We start from the raw sequence: 13,992 nt of genomic DNA, 5'->3' as shown, positions 1-13,992 counted from the left end.
CTCAATGGTATCAGATGACAGAACGAGGAGTAATGGTCTCAAGCTGCAGTGGGGGAGGTTTAGATTGGATATTAGGAAAAACTTTTTCACTAAGAGGGTGGTGAAGCACTGGAATGCGTTACCTAGGGAGGTGGTAGAATCTCCTTCCTTAGAGGTTTTTAAGGTCAGGCTTGACAAAGCCCTGGCTGGGATGATTTAATTGGGAATTGGTCCTGCTTTGAGCAGGGGGTTGGACTAGATGACCTTCTGGGGTCCCTTCCAACCCTTATATTCTATGATTCTATGATATGGTTTAAAGGTACTAAAAGGGAATGTAACCAGAGTCGAAAAGGGATTTTACATGTACTGCCTCCACCGTGGACAGTGTCCAAGTCTCTGGCAGTAAGTTCAGGAGTTAAGCCTGCAGCTTGTGGGGGACGTGGTTCAGATCTGGGTCTGTGTCTGTAACAGGCTAGCGTGTCTGGCACAAACAGGCAGGGTTCTGAAGTCCCAGGCTGCCAGGGAAAATGGGCTTAGAGGTAGTCTCAGCACATCAGTTGGCAGCCCCAAGGACTGTGATCCAACCCATCACAGGTCCTTCATGCTGAATAAGCAGCTGAGGGGTGCGTGATCACTCACCCAACAAAATGATTACCCCCATAGATAGCATCTTAACGTCTCAATGGCAAATTGAAGGGGTCTAGTTAAGAGCAAGCTGGGACCCCTAGAAAGACTGCACCAAGTGCAGATGACAGGCAACCTTGCAAAACCTGCACCTTTCCTACCAAAGGTTGCAGGCATCCACCCCACACCGTATTGCCCAGGTAGGTCACCTCCCAGCTGGCCAATTTACACTTAGATGGGTTTGCCATCAGCCGTGCATTTTTGAGGGCCCCTAAGATCTCTACGAGGTATGTAGGTGGTCATCCCGAGTCTTGCTGTACACAATGATAATGCCAAAGAATGCCACTGTATATCAGTTGTGTGGTCTTAGTACTTTGTTCAGCAGCCTCTAGAAGGTGGCTGCTGCTCCGTGCAGGCCGAAGGGTGTCTCTTTAAATGGGTAGAGTCTGAAGGTCCTAGAGAAGGCGGTCTTTTCTTGTGATTCTGCAAGTAAGCAGATCTGCCAATATCATTTAGTCAAATCAAGGGTGGTGATGTACCTAGTGGTCCCCTAGCCTCTCCAATAGTTCATCTACTCTCAGCGTCAAACTTGGACACGTGTCGGGAATACCACCTTTGGGAAGACAATGCAGAACCTTGTTGTTCCATCTTTTCTTGACACAAGGATGATTGGGCTCTGCCAGTTGCTGTGGGACCCTTCCACTATCCCTAGATCTAGCCTTTCATGTAATTCTCCCACGTCTCATTAATGGTCTCAAGTTTTCATGCATCCTTTTTTCTGGTTCAGTTTCTATGTGAGAGGGCACAACATGTATATGGCTGCGTGTTGTTGCTGTTGTGTGGCCAATTGCTGGAGTAGCTTGTCTAGGTCCTTTAATTTTTTTTCAGTCTCAGCGCCAGCAGGGTTGTCGGTTTGGTCAACACACCTAGTAGTCAGGACCACTCCAGTCTCTTTTAGTTCAATATGTCTAGAACTTCTTGAACGGGAGATTTCAGAGTACAGCCGTGTTAGTCTGTATTCGCAAAAAAGAAAAGGAGTACTTGTGGCACCTTAGAGACTAACCAATTTATTTGAGCATAAGCTTTCATGAGCTACAGCTCACTTCATCAGATGCACACTGTAGAAAGTGCAGAAGATCTTTTTATACACACAAAGCATAAAAAAATACCTCCTCCCACCCCACTCTCCTGCTGGTAATAGCTTATCTAAAGTGACCACTCTCCTTACAATGTGTATGATAATCAAGGTGGGCCATTTCCAGCACAAATCCAGGGTTTAACAAGAATGTCTAAGGGGGGGGAAAGGAAAAAACAAGGGGAAATAGGTTACCTTGCATAATGACTTAGCCACTCCCAGTCTCTATTCAAGCCTAAGTTAATTGTATCCAATTTGCAAATGAATTCCAATTCAACAGTTTCTCGCTGGAGTCTGGATTTGAAGTTTTTTTGTTGTAATAGAGCAACTTTCATGTCTGTAATCGCGTGACCGGAGAGATTGAAGTGTTCTCCCTGAAAAAGCACAAGATCAAATCCGCACAGACACACCCCTGGAACCCCGACCTGGGATATTCTATCTACTACCCAAGATCCATAAACCTGGAAATCAATAATCAATTTTTTATTCCCCATGTTATGATCAAGTCACCCCTTAATAGCAGGATTTAATTTGAATGTAAGATTCAGAATCATTAATTTACCTGTCTCAAGACTAGCTCTAGCGTGGCTTCTTTTAATTAATTTAGTTAAATATTATCTTCAGTTTCATAGCACTTGGTCAAGATCACTCACCTTTGCCCATTTATAAACCATTTATGTTATCCATGATCATCCAAGACCAACCTGGATTCACCCACCTGTAGACAAAATTTCTTTCCCCATCTATAAACTGTTTCATTATCTGTGATTAGGGCCTTTCATTTTCAGGTTTTATCAATTTTTTCTGAAAAATTCCTGGGTTTCAAAAAAAATCAATTATTTTGATTTTACCGATTTTTCACCCAAATTTTAGAAGTGCTGGAACTCCCCAGACCTGGCTCCCAGCTCTGGAAGGAGAAATGGGCATCTCCTTTCTGGAGCAGATCTGCCCTCACAGCATCCCCGCTGGACGGCGTAATGCACCTGTGCAGACAAAGGTAATGGCCGAGTGGTAGTTGCTTGCTGCAGCACAGTGGAGAAGTGAGATGGGCTGGGGAGCTGGGTTCTGGCAGTTGAGACCACCTGCCTTCTGCAGCAAAAGGTCAGCAGGGAGTGGAAAGCTCCCCGTGACTACTGGGTAGTCTGCATCCCTCTACCTGTTGGTTCTTCATTTTCATTTCTAATAAACACTGACAAATTCCTGGGAAATGTGAAACAAAACAAAAACTGAACATGAAGGGCCTTAGCTATGCTACTGTCATGTAACCTTGCGGTCTCTTTCTTGATGGGTTAGCACAAGCAGGCAGGGTTCCCTGCAATGATGACGAGCACATGATCTTAATAACAACAGAACATGTATTTATTACTGGAAGAGGGGACAGAGGCAGCTCCCTTCCTGCTGTCAGACAGCACAGTAACTTGGTTACCCTGCTTCCCCTTTCTAAAAAGAAACATCCTTGCATCTACATAACAAAAAAAATGATCAGAAGAACAAACTATGAAAACATGTAATCATGATGCCAAACTGGTGGCCTAGCCTTCCTTACAGGTTTACTACTTGCAGGTACCTTCTCTGCTTCCCCTAAAGTAGACTGAATTCCTGGATTGCCACTTTCTGCAACTAATGCAGGAATGCAGGTTGAAAAATGTCCCCCAAAAGGTGCAGCCTAAACTGAAAACAGCTTAAGAAGTGTTCCTGTCTCCAACACTCAGATGCCCAGCTCCCAATGGGGTCCAAACCCTAAAATAAATCCTTTTTACCCTGTGTAAAGCTTATACAGGATAAACTCATAAATTGTTCACCCTCTATAACACAGATAGAGAGATATGCACAGCTGTTTGCCACCTCCTCCTCCCCCCAGGTGTTAATACATACTCTGGGTTTATTAATAAGTAAAAAATGATTTTATTAAATACAAAAAGTAGGATTTAAGTGGTTCCAAGTAATAACAGACAGAACAAAGTGAATTACCATGCAAAATAAAATAAAATATGCAAGTCTAAGCCTAATACAGTAAGAAAGCTATTACAGATGGAATCTCACCCTCAGAGATGTTCCAATAAGCTTCTTTTACAAACTAGCCTCCTTCTAGTCTGGGTCCAGCAATCACTCACACCCCTATGGTTACTCTCCTTTGTTCCAGTTTCTTTCAGGTATCATTTGGGGGTGGAGAAGCTACCTTTTGAGCCAGCCAAAGACAAAATGGAGGGGTCTCCCAGGGGCTTAAATAGACTTTCTCTTGTGGGTGGAGACCCCTTCCTCTCTCCTATGCAGAATCCACCAGCAAGATGGAGTTTTGGAGTCACCTGGGCAAGTCACATGTCCAAGCATGACTCAGAACTTTACAGGTGGCAGCCATTACTCACATGTTACCTTGAAAGTCCCCAGGTAGACTTCTTATGTGGATTGGAGAATTCCAAGGTCCATTGTTCATTAAGTGTTTCTTGATTGGGCACTTAACTTGCAAATTCCTTTCTTAAGAAGCTGACCAAATGCCTTACTAAGCCTACTTAAAATCAAACAAGTACAAAGCCAATATTCATAACTTCAAATATAAAAATGATACATGCATACAAATAGGATTAATATATTCAGTAGATCATAACCTTTGCAGAGATATGTTACATGGCATATGAAGCATAAAACATATTCCAGTTATGTCATATTTACATTCATAAGCATGTTTCTATAAAGCATTATGGGGTGCAACGTCACACAACTTATCAAAGGTCATGGTGGATTCTCCATCACTGCCAATTTTTAAATCCAAATTTAATGTTTTTATAAAAAATATGCTCTAGCACAGGGGAGGGAAAACTATGGCCCGTGGGCCGAATCTGGTGCATAAGGGCTTTCAATGAAGCCTGCAGGATTGCCAGCTCCGTGGCGCAGCAGGACTAAGGCAGGCTCCCTGCCTGCCCTGACCCCGCACCACTCCCAGAAGCAGCCGGCACCACGTCACCGCGGCCTCTGGGGGCGGGACAGAGGGCTCCGTGTGCTGCCCTCGCCCGCAGGCACCGCACCCTGCAGTTCCCATTGGCCGGGAACGGGGAACTGTGGACAGTGTGCGCTTCAGGGGTTGTACTCCCAGGCGACAGCAGCGCAGTTTGGAGCCGCCTGCCCCATGCCACCCCAGGTGCCACTGCCAGACATGCTGGCCACTTCTGGAAGCAGCGCGGGGCCAGGGCAGGCAGGGAGCCTGCCTTAGCCCCGCTGCGCACCGCTGCTACCCTGGAGCCACTTGAGGTAAGCAGTGCCAGGCCGGAGCCCACACCCCGAACCCCTCCTGCACCCTAACCCCCCTGCTCTGAGCCCCCTAACTCCCTGCCTTGAGCCCCCTGCCACATCCCTTCTGCACCCCAAACCCCTGCCCTGAGCCCCCTCCTGCACCCTGCACCCCTCCTGCATCCTAACTCCCTGCCCTGAGCCCCCAACCTCCTGCCCTGAGCCCCCTGCCACACCCTGCACTCCTCCTGCTCGCTGACTCCTTGCTCTGAGCCCCTTCCTGCACGCCGCACTTCCTCCCACACCTCAACACCCTGCCCCAGCCCTACATTCATGGCCCTGCATACAATTTTCCCACCCAGATGTGGCCCTCGGGCCAATAAGTTTGCCCACTTCTGCTCTAGCAATTATTTTGGGGAAGTTCTATGGCCTGTGTTATTCAGGAGGTCAGACTGGATCACAATGGTTCCTTCTGGCCTAGGAATCTATTAATCTAATATCTAACCTAAATCTCCCTTGCTGCACATGTAGCTGATTCTTCTTATCCTACCCTTGGTTGATATGGATGATAATAGATCACCATTTTCTTTATAACAACCTTTTACATATTTGAAGTCTGTTATGTGCCCTCGTAGCCTTCTCTTCACTAGACCAAACATGCCCAATTCTTTTCACCTTGAGTCACAGGCCACGTTTTCTAAACCTCTGATCATTTTTGTTGCTCTCCTCTGGACTCTCCAGTTTGTTCACAGCTTTCTTAAAGAATGATTCCCAAAACTGGACACAGCACTACAGCGAGGTCTCACCAATGCTGAGGAGAGTGGAACAATTACCACTCCAACATAAACAGTTATATACTGACATCGAAACATGTTTTAAACTAACTTCTGGGACCTTTCACAGCAGCTTCCCAGCCAGGGTTCCTCGACAGCCTTTGCCTTTATTGAATATTGGAAGACACAATTATTTTCACACACATGATACTTCGAGAACATGATCGCTAACGTGCTTATGGTTTTAGTTGCTTAGTTAATTAAATGAAATGCTCAGGTTAATTCCTAGGAAATCTCTGCTTTCTGTCAACCAGTGACAGGCACCAAAAATGTCAAAGAGGATGATACCTCCATAGCCATAAAACAATACTTTATTACCCCCATATGTGTTTACACACACTCTGGAATGCAGCTTTATAACTTCTATTTTGCCTTTACATTCTGAATTGTTTTTGTTTATATTGTGCTGTGAAAAATGTAAATAAGTGCCAGTAGTTATGATTTGTGCCTCATATAGGATATTTCATAAGAATCGTTGATTGCAATTGTAAATGTATTAAAAATGGTAGATTGTAAGCTGTTTGGTTAAAAGACAAATGACCAATAAGAGTGTCGTCCCAAAGAATAAGTCACTTATCCCTTGTGCTATACCCTATTTTGGAATAGACATGATCTTTATATAATGAAAACAGACTTCTTGAGATATTGATGTTTTAGACACATAAGAATAGTGCTAGACACATAAGAATATTCACCAAGGGAAGGTCATGCCTGACTAATCTAATCGCCTTCTATGATGAGATTACTGGTTCTGTGGATGAAGGGAAAGCAGTGGATGTATTGTTTCTTGACTTTAGCAAAGCTTTTGACACGGTCTGCCACAGTATTCTTGTCAGCAAGTTAAGGAAGTATGGGCTGGAAAAATGCACTATAAGGTGGGTAGAAAGTTGGCTAGATTGTCGGGCTAAACGGGTAGTGATCAATGGCTCCATGTCTAGTTGGCAGCCGGTGTCAAGTGGAGTGCCCCAGGGGTCGGTCCTGGGGCCGGTTTTGTTCAATATCTTCATAAATGATCTGGAAGATGGTGTGGATTGCACTCTCAGCAGATTTGCGGATGATACTAAACTAGGAGGAGAGGTAGATACGCTGGAGGGCAGGGATAGGATACAGAGGGACCTAGACAAATTGGAGGATTGGGCCAAAAGAAATCTGATGAGGTTCAATAAGGATAAGTGCAGGGTCCTGCACTTAGGATGGAAGAACCCAATACACAGCTACAGACTAGGGACCGAATGGCTAGGCAGCAGTTCTGCGGAAAAGGACCTAGGGGTGACAGTGGACGAGAAGCTGGATATGAGTCAGCAGTGTGCCCTTGTTGCCAAGAAGACCAATGGCATTTTGGGATGTATAAGTAGGGGATTAGCGAGCAGATCGAGGGACGTGATCGTTCCCCTCTATTCGACATTGGTGAGGCCTCATCTGGAGTACTGTGTCCAGTTTTGGGCCCCACACTACAAGAAGGATGTGGATAAATTGGAGAGAGTCCAGCGAAGGGCAACAAAAATGATTAGGGGTCTGGAACACATGACTTATGAGGAGAGGCTGAGGGAACTGGGATTGTTTAGTCTGCAGAAGAGAAGAATGAGGGGGGATTTGATAGCTGCTTTCAACTACCTGAGAGGTGGTTCCAGAGAGGATGGTTCTAGACTATTCTCGGTGGTAGAAGAGGACAGGACAAGGAGTAATGGTCTCAAGTTGCAGTGGGGGAGGTTTAGGTTGGATATTAGGAAAAAATTTTTCTCTAGGAGGGTGGTGAAACACTGGAATGCGTTACCTAGGGAGGTGGTAGAATCTCCTTCCTTAGAAGTTTTTAAGGTCAGGCTTGACAAAGCCCTGGCTGGGATGATTTAATTGGGGATTGGTCCTGCTTTGAGCAGGGGGTTGGACTAGATAACCTCCTGAGGTCCCTTCCAACCCTGATATTCTATGATTCTATGATTCTATGAATATAAGAATGGGGAGGGGGTCAGACCAATGATCCATCTAGCCCGTAGCCTATCTCCTAACAGTGGCCAATGCCAGATGCTTCAGAGGAAATGAACAAAACAAGGTAATTATTGAGTGATCCATCCCCTGTTGTCCAGTCCCAGCGTCTGTCAGAGGCTTAGGGACACCCAGAGCATGGGGTTGTGTCCCTGACCGTCTAGGCTAATAGCCATTGATGGACCTCTCTTCTATTAACTTATCTAATTCTTTTTTTAATCCAGTTATATTGTTGGCCTTCACAACATCCCCTGGCAATGAGTTCCACAGGTTGACTGTGCATTGTGTGAAGAAGTGCTTCCTTTTGTTTGTTTTAAACTTGACTGCCTATTAATTTCATTGGGTGACCCCCTGGTTCTTGTGTGATGTGAAGGGCTAAGCAACACTTCCTTATTCTCTTTCTCCATTCATGATTTTATAGACCTCTATCATAGCCCTCCCCGTCTTCTCTTTTCCAAGCTGAACAGTCCCTGTTTTTTTAATCTCTCCACATATGGCAGCTGATCCATCCCACTAATCATTTCTGTTGTCCTTTTCTATACCTTTTCCAATTCTAATATATCTTGTTTGAGATGAAGTGACCAGAACAGCACACAGTATTCAAGGTGTGGCCATACCACGGCTTTATATAGAGGTATTATGATATTTACTGTCTTATAATCTATCCCTTTCCTAATAGTTCATAACATTCTGTTTGCTTTTTTGACGGCTGCTGCACACTGAGCAGATGTTTTCAGAGAACTATCCACAATGACTCCAAGATCTCTTTCCTGAGTGGTGACAGCTAATTTAAACCCCATCATTTTGTATGTGTCGTTGGAATTATGTTTTCCAGTGCACACTACTTTGCATTTATCAACATTGAATTTCATCTCAGTTTTGTGAGATCCCTTTGTAATTCTTTACAGTCTGCTTTAGATTTAACTCTCTTGAGTAGTTTTGTATGCTCTGCAAACTTTCCCACCTCACTGTTTACCCCTTTTTCCAGATCATTTATTAATATGTTGAACAACACTGTTCCCAGTATAGATCCCTGGGGGATCCAGATATTTACCTCTCTCCACTGTGAGAACTGACCATTTATTCCTACCCTTTGTTTCCTGTCGTTTAACCAGTTACTGATCAATGAGACCACATGAGAGTGCAAGTGCTCTCCATTGGCCACTTTTCTGATGCATTTGAAATCTTAACACTAAGCTGTCATGAGAATGGAAGACCACCTCCTCCCAAAACAGATCTTCTATGGGGAGCTGGAGACAGGACACTAGATGGTTGGAAGCTGGAGCCACCAGGATTATGAGCAGTTTCTCAGCAGGTGCCTGGCGATGGATTATAGAGAGTCCCCTGTTTAAGAGAGGGCATGTGGCGTGTCGTACTTTCAGATGGAAATCCAATGAGCCAGATCCTAATGCCAGGACTTCCAGGGACTCTAAGCCAGCAAACTCCCATTGGGGCGTAAGCGCTGAGGAACCTGGATGGTCCAATTTCTTTCTTGCCCAATTCTGCCTGTTTTTCAGTAGATCCAATTCAAAGGGAGCTGGAGAAAACAATTCATTGGCTGGGTTACCTAGAAGGAAAATAAACTTATTAGCCAGCTGCTCCTGTAGGGGGAATAAAAAAGCTCTTAGATAAATAGTTTGCCGTGTGCCAAGCCAAGCCAAATAACCCACAAGACCAAACCATAAAACCATGGAAACAGCTTCAGACTAGCATGCAGGCAGAGAGTGGGCAGGGCCTAAGCGCCTTCCCTCAAAACTTATGACAAGAACTTCCCTGGAAAATGAAAGGCCTGATTCTCAGTTATATGGCAAGTATGTCTATACTGCAAGCCCATGGTGTGACTGATGCTTGTGTAGAAGTACTCGAGCTGGCTTTGATCGGCATGCTTGTGCTATTCTGTTGTACTCATCCTTAGAAATTTGTCTTTGTTTCCATTTTTCTACAATTCCTTTTTGATTTTCAGGTCATTAAAGAGCTGCCATATTTGTCTCTTACTGTTATTCCTATCTTTTCCTCCCTAGCGGGGTACTTTGCTGCTGTGCTTTTAATATTTGTCTCTTTTAGAAACTGCCAACTCTCCTATACTCCCTTATCCCTTAGATACCCTTCCCAGGAACCATATCTACCAATGCTCAGAATTTGTTAAAGTCTGCTTTGTTGAGGTCCATTGTCTTTATTCTGCTGCTTTCATTTCTTCTTCCTTAGAATCATGATGAAATCTACAATTTTGTGGTCACCCAACTTACTTTCCACCATCAGATTCTCAACCAGTTCCTTCCTACTAGTCAGAATCAAATATAAAATAGACATCCCCCATGTTACTTCCTCCATCTTCTGAAACTAAAAGTTGTCCCCAACGCAGCTTGTGTTGATCTGTGTTGTTTTTCCAACAGATATATTGGTAGTTAAAGTCCCCCATTACCACCAGGTCCTGTGCTTTGGATACTCCTGTTATTTGTTCTAAAAATACCTCCTCCTGATAATCAATAATAAATAATAATAATAATATCTACTGTGTCAACTACAGGGAACAAATCCTTCTGCTTGCGCCTTTTTTACCCAATGAGCTTCAATTCACATCTACCACCCGCAGTTTTGCTTGATGATTTACCTGTGAGCAGGATTTTATAGAAATATATCCTATAGGCACCAGACGTCAATCTGTTCCTATTTGGGGAAAGTCTATTTCAGGAAAACACTGATAAGAGCTTATCTCTTTGATAGCATATCGGTGTTTTTCACGATAGCTATTCCCTGCCAGTGTCTTATTACCAATAATGTGCAAAAATGACAACAATTTTGAAAAATGTTCCCCTCCTCCCCACTTCCCCAAAATGTTTTTTCCCAATTTTGTTCCAGGGCCAGAAATTTCACAAATGTTTGCATAATGGTTGATTTGACATAGAAATCTCATACATTGCAGTGTAAAAACTGATCTCTGTCCAGACTGAATTTGGAACGCTTTGAGTTTTTTAGGTTTTTTGCTTCAAAATGAGATTTGGTTCTTTTGAAATTAGTCCTGTTGATAATTCAGAAAAACTAACACATTTTACAGGCTTTTTTTTTTTAAATAAAATTGGCCTGTTTTGGAGAAATTCTCAATTAACTGCAAAAACCTCAAGTCTTGAGGGTTATAAGGGTCATTGCAAACATTTTGCACAGTCCTAATCTAGCATTTCTTGGCTCTTTCACAGCATCTTGTTATCATTAGCTAATAGCTAGACTAATTTTTTGCAGGGTTGTCTGGAAGGATGACAAGGTTGCCCTGAGGTCCTTGTGTTTCTCATGTTTCTAACTGATCCAGTCCAGTCTCACTTGGACTCACATGCTAATACAGACCATAAAATATGCAGGCAGACATCTAATTCATTCATCATAACAATCTCTAGCTCTTATTAATCCATGGATCCCAAAGCACTTTGTGACAGAAGGTCAGTCTCATCATCCCCATTTTCTAGGTGAGGAATCTAAGCCCTGGTCTACACTAGGAGTTGAGGTAAAATTTAGCAGTGTTAAATTGATTTAACCCTGCACCTGTCCACATGACAAAGCCTTTTTTTCGACTTAAAGGGCTCTTAAAATCTGTTTCTTTACTCCACCCCTGACAAGGGGATTCGCGCTGAAATCAGCCTTGCAGGGTCAAATTTGGGGTACTGCGGATGCAATTAGATGGTATTGGCCTCCGGGAGCTATCCCAGAGTGCTCCATTGTGACCACTCTGGACAGCACTCTCAACTCAGATGCACTGGCCAGGTAGACAGGAAAAGGCCCAGGAACTTTTGAATTTCTTTCCTGTTTGGCCAGCGTGGCAAGCTGCAGGAGAGTGCAGAGCTCATCAGCAGAGGTGACCATGCAGAGCTCATCAGCAGAGGTGACCATGATGGAGTCCCAGAATCGCAAAAGAGCTCCAGCATGGACCGAACGGGAGGTACAGGATCTGATCGCTGTATGGGGAGAGGAATCCGTGCTATCAGAACTCCTTTCCAGTTTTCAAAATGCCAAAACCTTTGTCAAAATCTCCCAGGGCATGAAGGACAGAGGCCATAACAGGGACCCGAAGCAGTGCCGCATGAAACTTAAGGAGCTGAGGCAAGCCTACCAGAAAACCAGAGAGACAAACGGCTGCTCCGGGTCAGAGCCCCAAACATACCTCTTCTATGATGAGCTGTATGCCATTTTAGGGGGTTCAGCCACCACTACCCCAACCGTGTGCTTTGACTCCTTCAATGGAGAGGGAGGCAACACGGAAGCAGGTTTGGGGAACGAGGAAGCTGATAGCTCACAGCAAGCAAGAGGAGAAACCGGTTTTCCTGGCAGCCATGAACTGTTTCTCACCCTGGACCTGGATCCAGTACCCCCCAAACCCACCCAAGGCTGCCTCCCGGACTCGCCAGGCAGAGAAGGGACCTCTGGTGAGTGTACCTTTTTAAATAGTATACATGGTTTAAAAGCAAGCGTGTTTGATTAATTTGCCCTGGCATTCGTGGCCAGTACAGCTAGTGGAAAAGTCTGTTAACATGTCTGGGGATGGAGCGGAAATCCTCCAGGGACATCTCCATAAAGCTCTCCTGGATGTACTCCCAAAGCCTTTGCAAAAGGTTTCTGGGGAGGGCAGCCTTATTCCATCCACCATGGTAGGACACGTTACCATGCCAGGCCAGTAGCACGTAGTCGGGAATCATTGCAGAACAAAGCATTGCAGCGTATGTTTGCTAGCGTTCAAACAACATCCGTTCTTTATCTCTCTGTGTTATCCTCAGGAGAGTGACCATGGTCACCTGGTTGAAATAGGGTGCTTTTCTTAAGGGGACATTCAGAGGTGCCCGTTCCTGCTGGGCTGTTTGCCTGTTTGAACAGAAATGTTCCCCGCTGTTAGCCACGGAGAGCGGGGAGGAGTGAGGGGTTAGCCACGCGGTGTGGGAGGCAAAATGCGACCTTGTAACAAAAGCACATGTGCTATGTATGTAATGTTAACAGCAAGGTTTACCGTGAAAGAGTGTACCCATTGTTCTATAAAATATCTTTTTTAAATACCACTGTCCCTTTTCTTTTTTTTCTTCACCAGCTGCATGAGTTTCAAGGATCACAGCATCTTCTCCTTCCCAGCGGCAAGCGAAGATTAGAAGGCGAAAAAACTGCACTCACGATGAAATGTTCTCTGAGCTCATGCTGGCCTCCCACACTGACAGAGCACAGACGAATGCGTGGAGGCAGACAATGTCAGAGTGCAGGAAAGCACAAAATGAACGCGAGGACAGGTGGCGGGCTGAAGAGAGTAAGTGGCGGGCTGAAGAGAGGGCTGAAGCTGAAAGGTGGCAGCAGCATGATGAGAGGAGGCAGGCTTCAATGCTGAGGCTGCTGGAGGATCAAACTAATATGCTCCAGCGTATGGCTGAGCTGCAGGAAAGGCAGCAGGAGCACAGACTGCCACTACAGCCCCTGTGTAACCAACCGCCCTCCTCCCCAAGTTCCATAGCCTCCCCACCCAGACGCCCAAGAATGCGGTGGGGGGGCCTTCGGCCACCCAGTCATTCCACCCTAGAGGACTGCCCAAGCAACAGAAGGCTGGCATTCAATAATTTTTAAAGCTTAAACTTTTAAAGTGCTGTGTGGCCTTGTCCTTCCCTCCTCCACCACCCCTCCCAGGCTACCTTGGCAGTTATCCCCCTATTTGTGTGATGAATGAATAAAGAATGCATGAATATGAAGCAACAATGACTTTATTGCCTCTGCAAGCGGTGATCGAAGGGGGGATGAGAGGGTGGTTAGCTTACAGGGAAGTAGAGTGAACCAAGTGTGTGTGGGGGGGGTTCATCAAGGAGAAACAAACAGAAATTTCACACTGTAGCCTGGCCAGTCATGAAACTGGTTTTCAAAGCTTCTCTGATGCGCACCACATCCTCTTGTGCTCTTCTAACCTCCCTGGTGTTTGGCTGCGTTAACCAGCGGCCAGGTGATTTGCCTCAACCTCCCACCCCACCATAAACATCTCCTCCTTACTCTCACAGATATTGTGGAGCACACAGCAAGCAGTAATAACAGTGGGAATATTGGTTTCACTGAGGTCTAAGCGAGTCAGTGAACTGCAGCAGCGCGCTTTTAAACGTCCAAATGCACATTCTACCACCATTCTGCACTTGCTCAGCCTGCAGTTGAACAACTCCTGACTACTGTCCAGGCTGCCTGTGTACGGCTTCATGAGCCATGGCATTA

This window comes from Caretta caretta, chromosome 23, assembly GCF_965140235.1.
Source record: "Caretta caretta isolate rCarCar2 chromosome 23, rCarCar1.hap1, whole genome shotgun sequence".
In the NCBI taxonomy this organism is placed as follows: Eukaryota; Metazoa; Chordata; order Testudines; family Cheloniidae; genus Caretta; species Caretta caretta.
The sequence above is the reverse complement of the archived record's forward strand: the minus strand, read 5'-3'. Positions refer to the sequence as shown.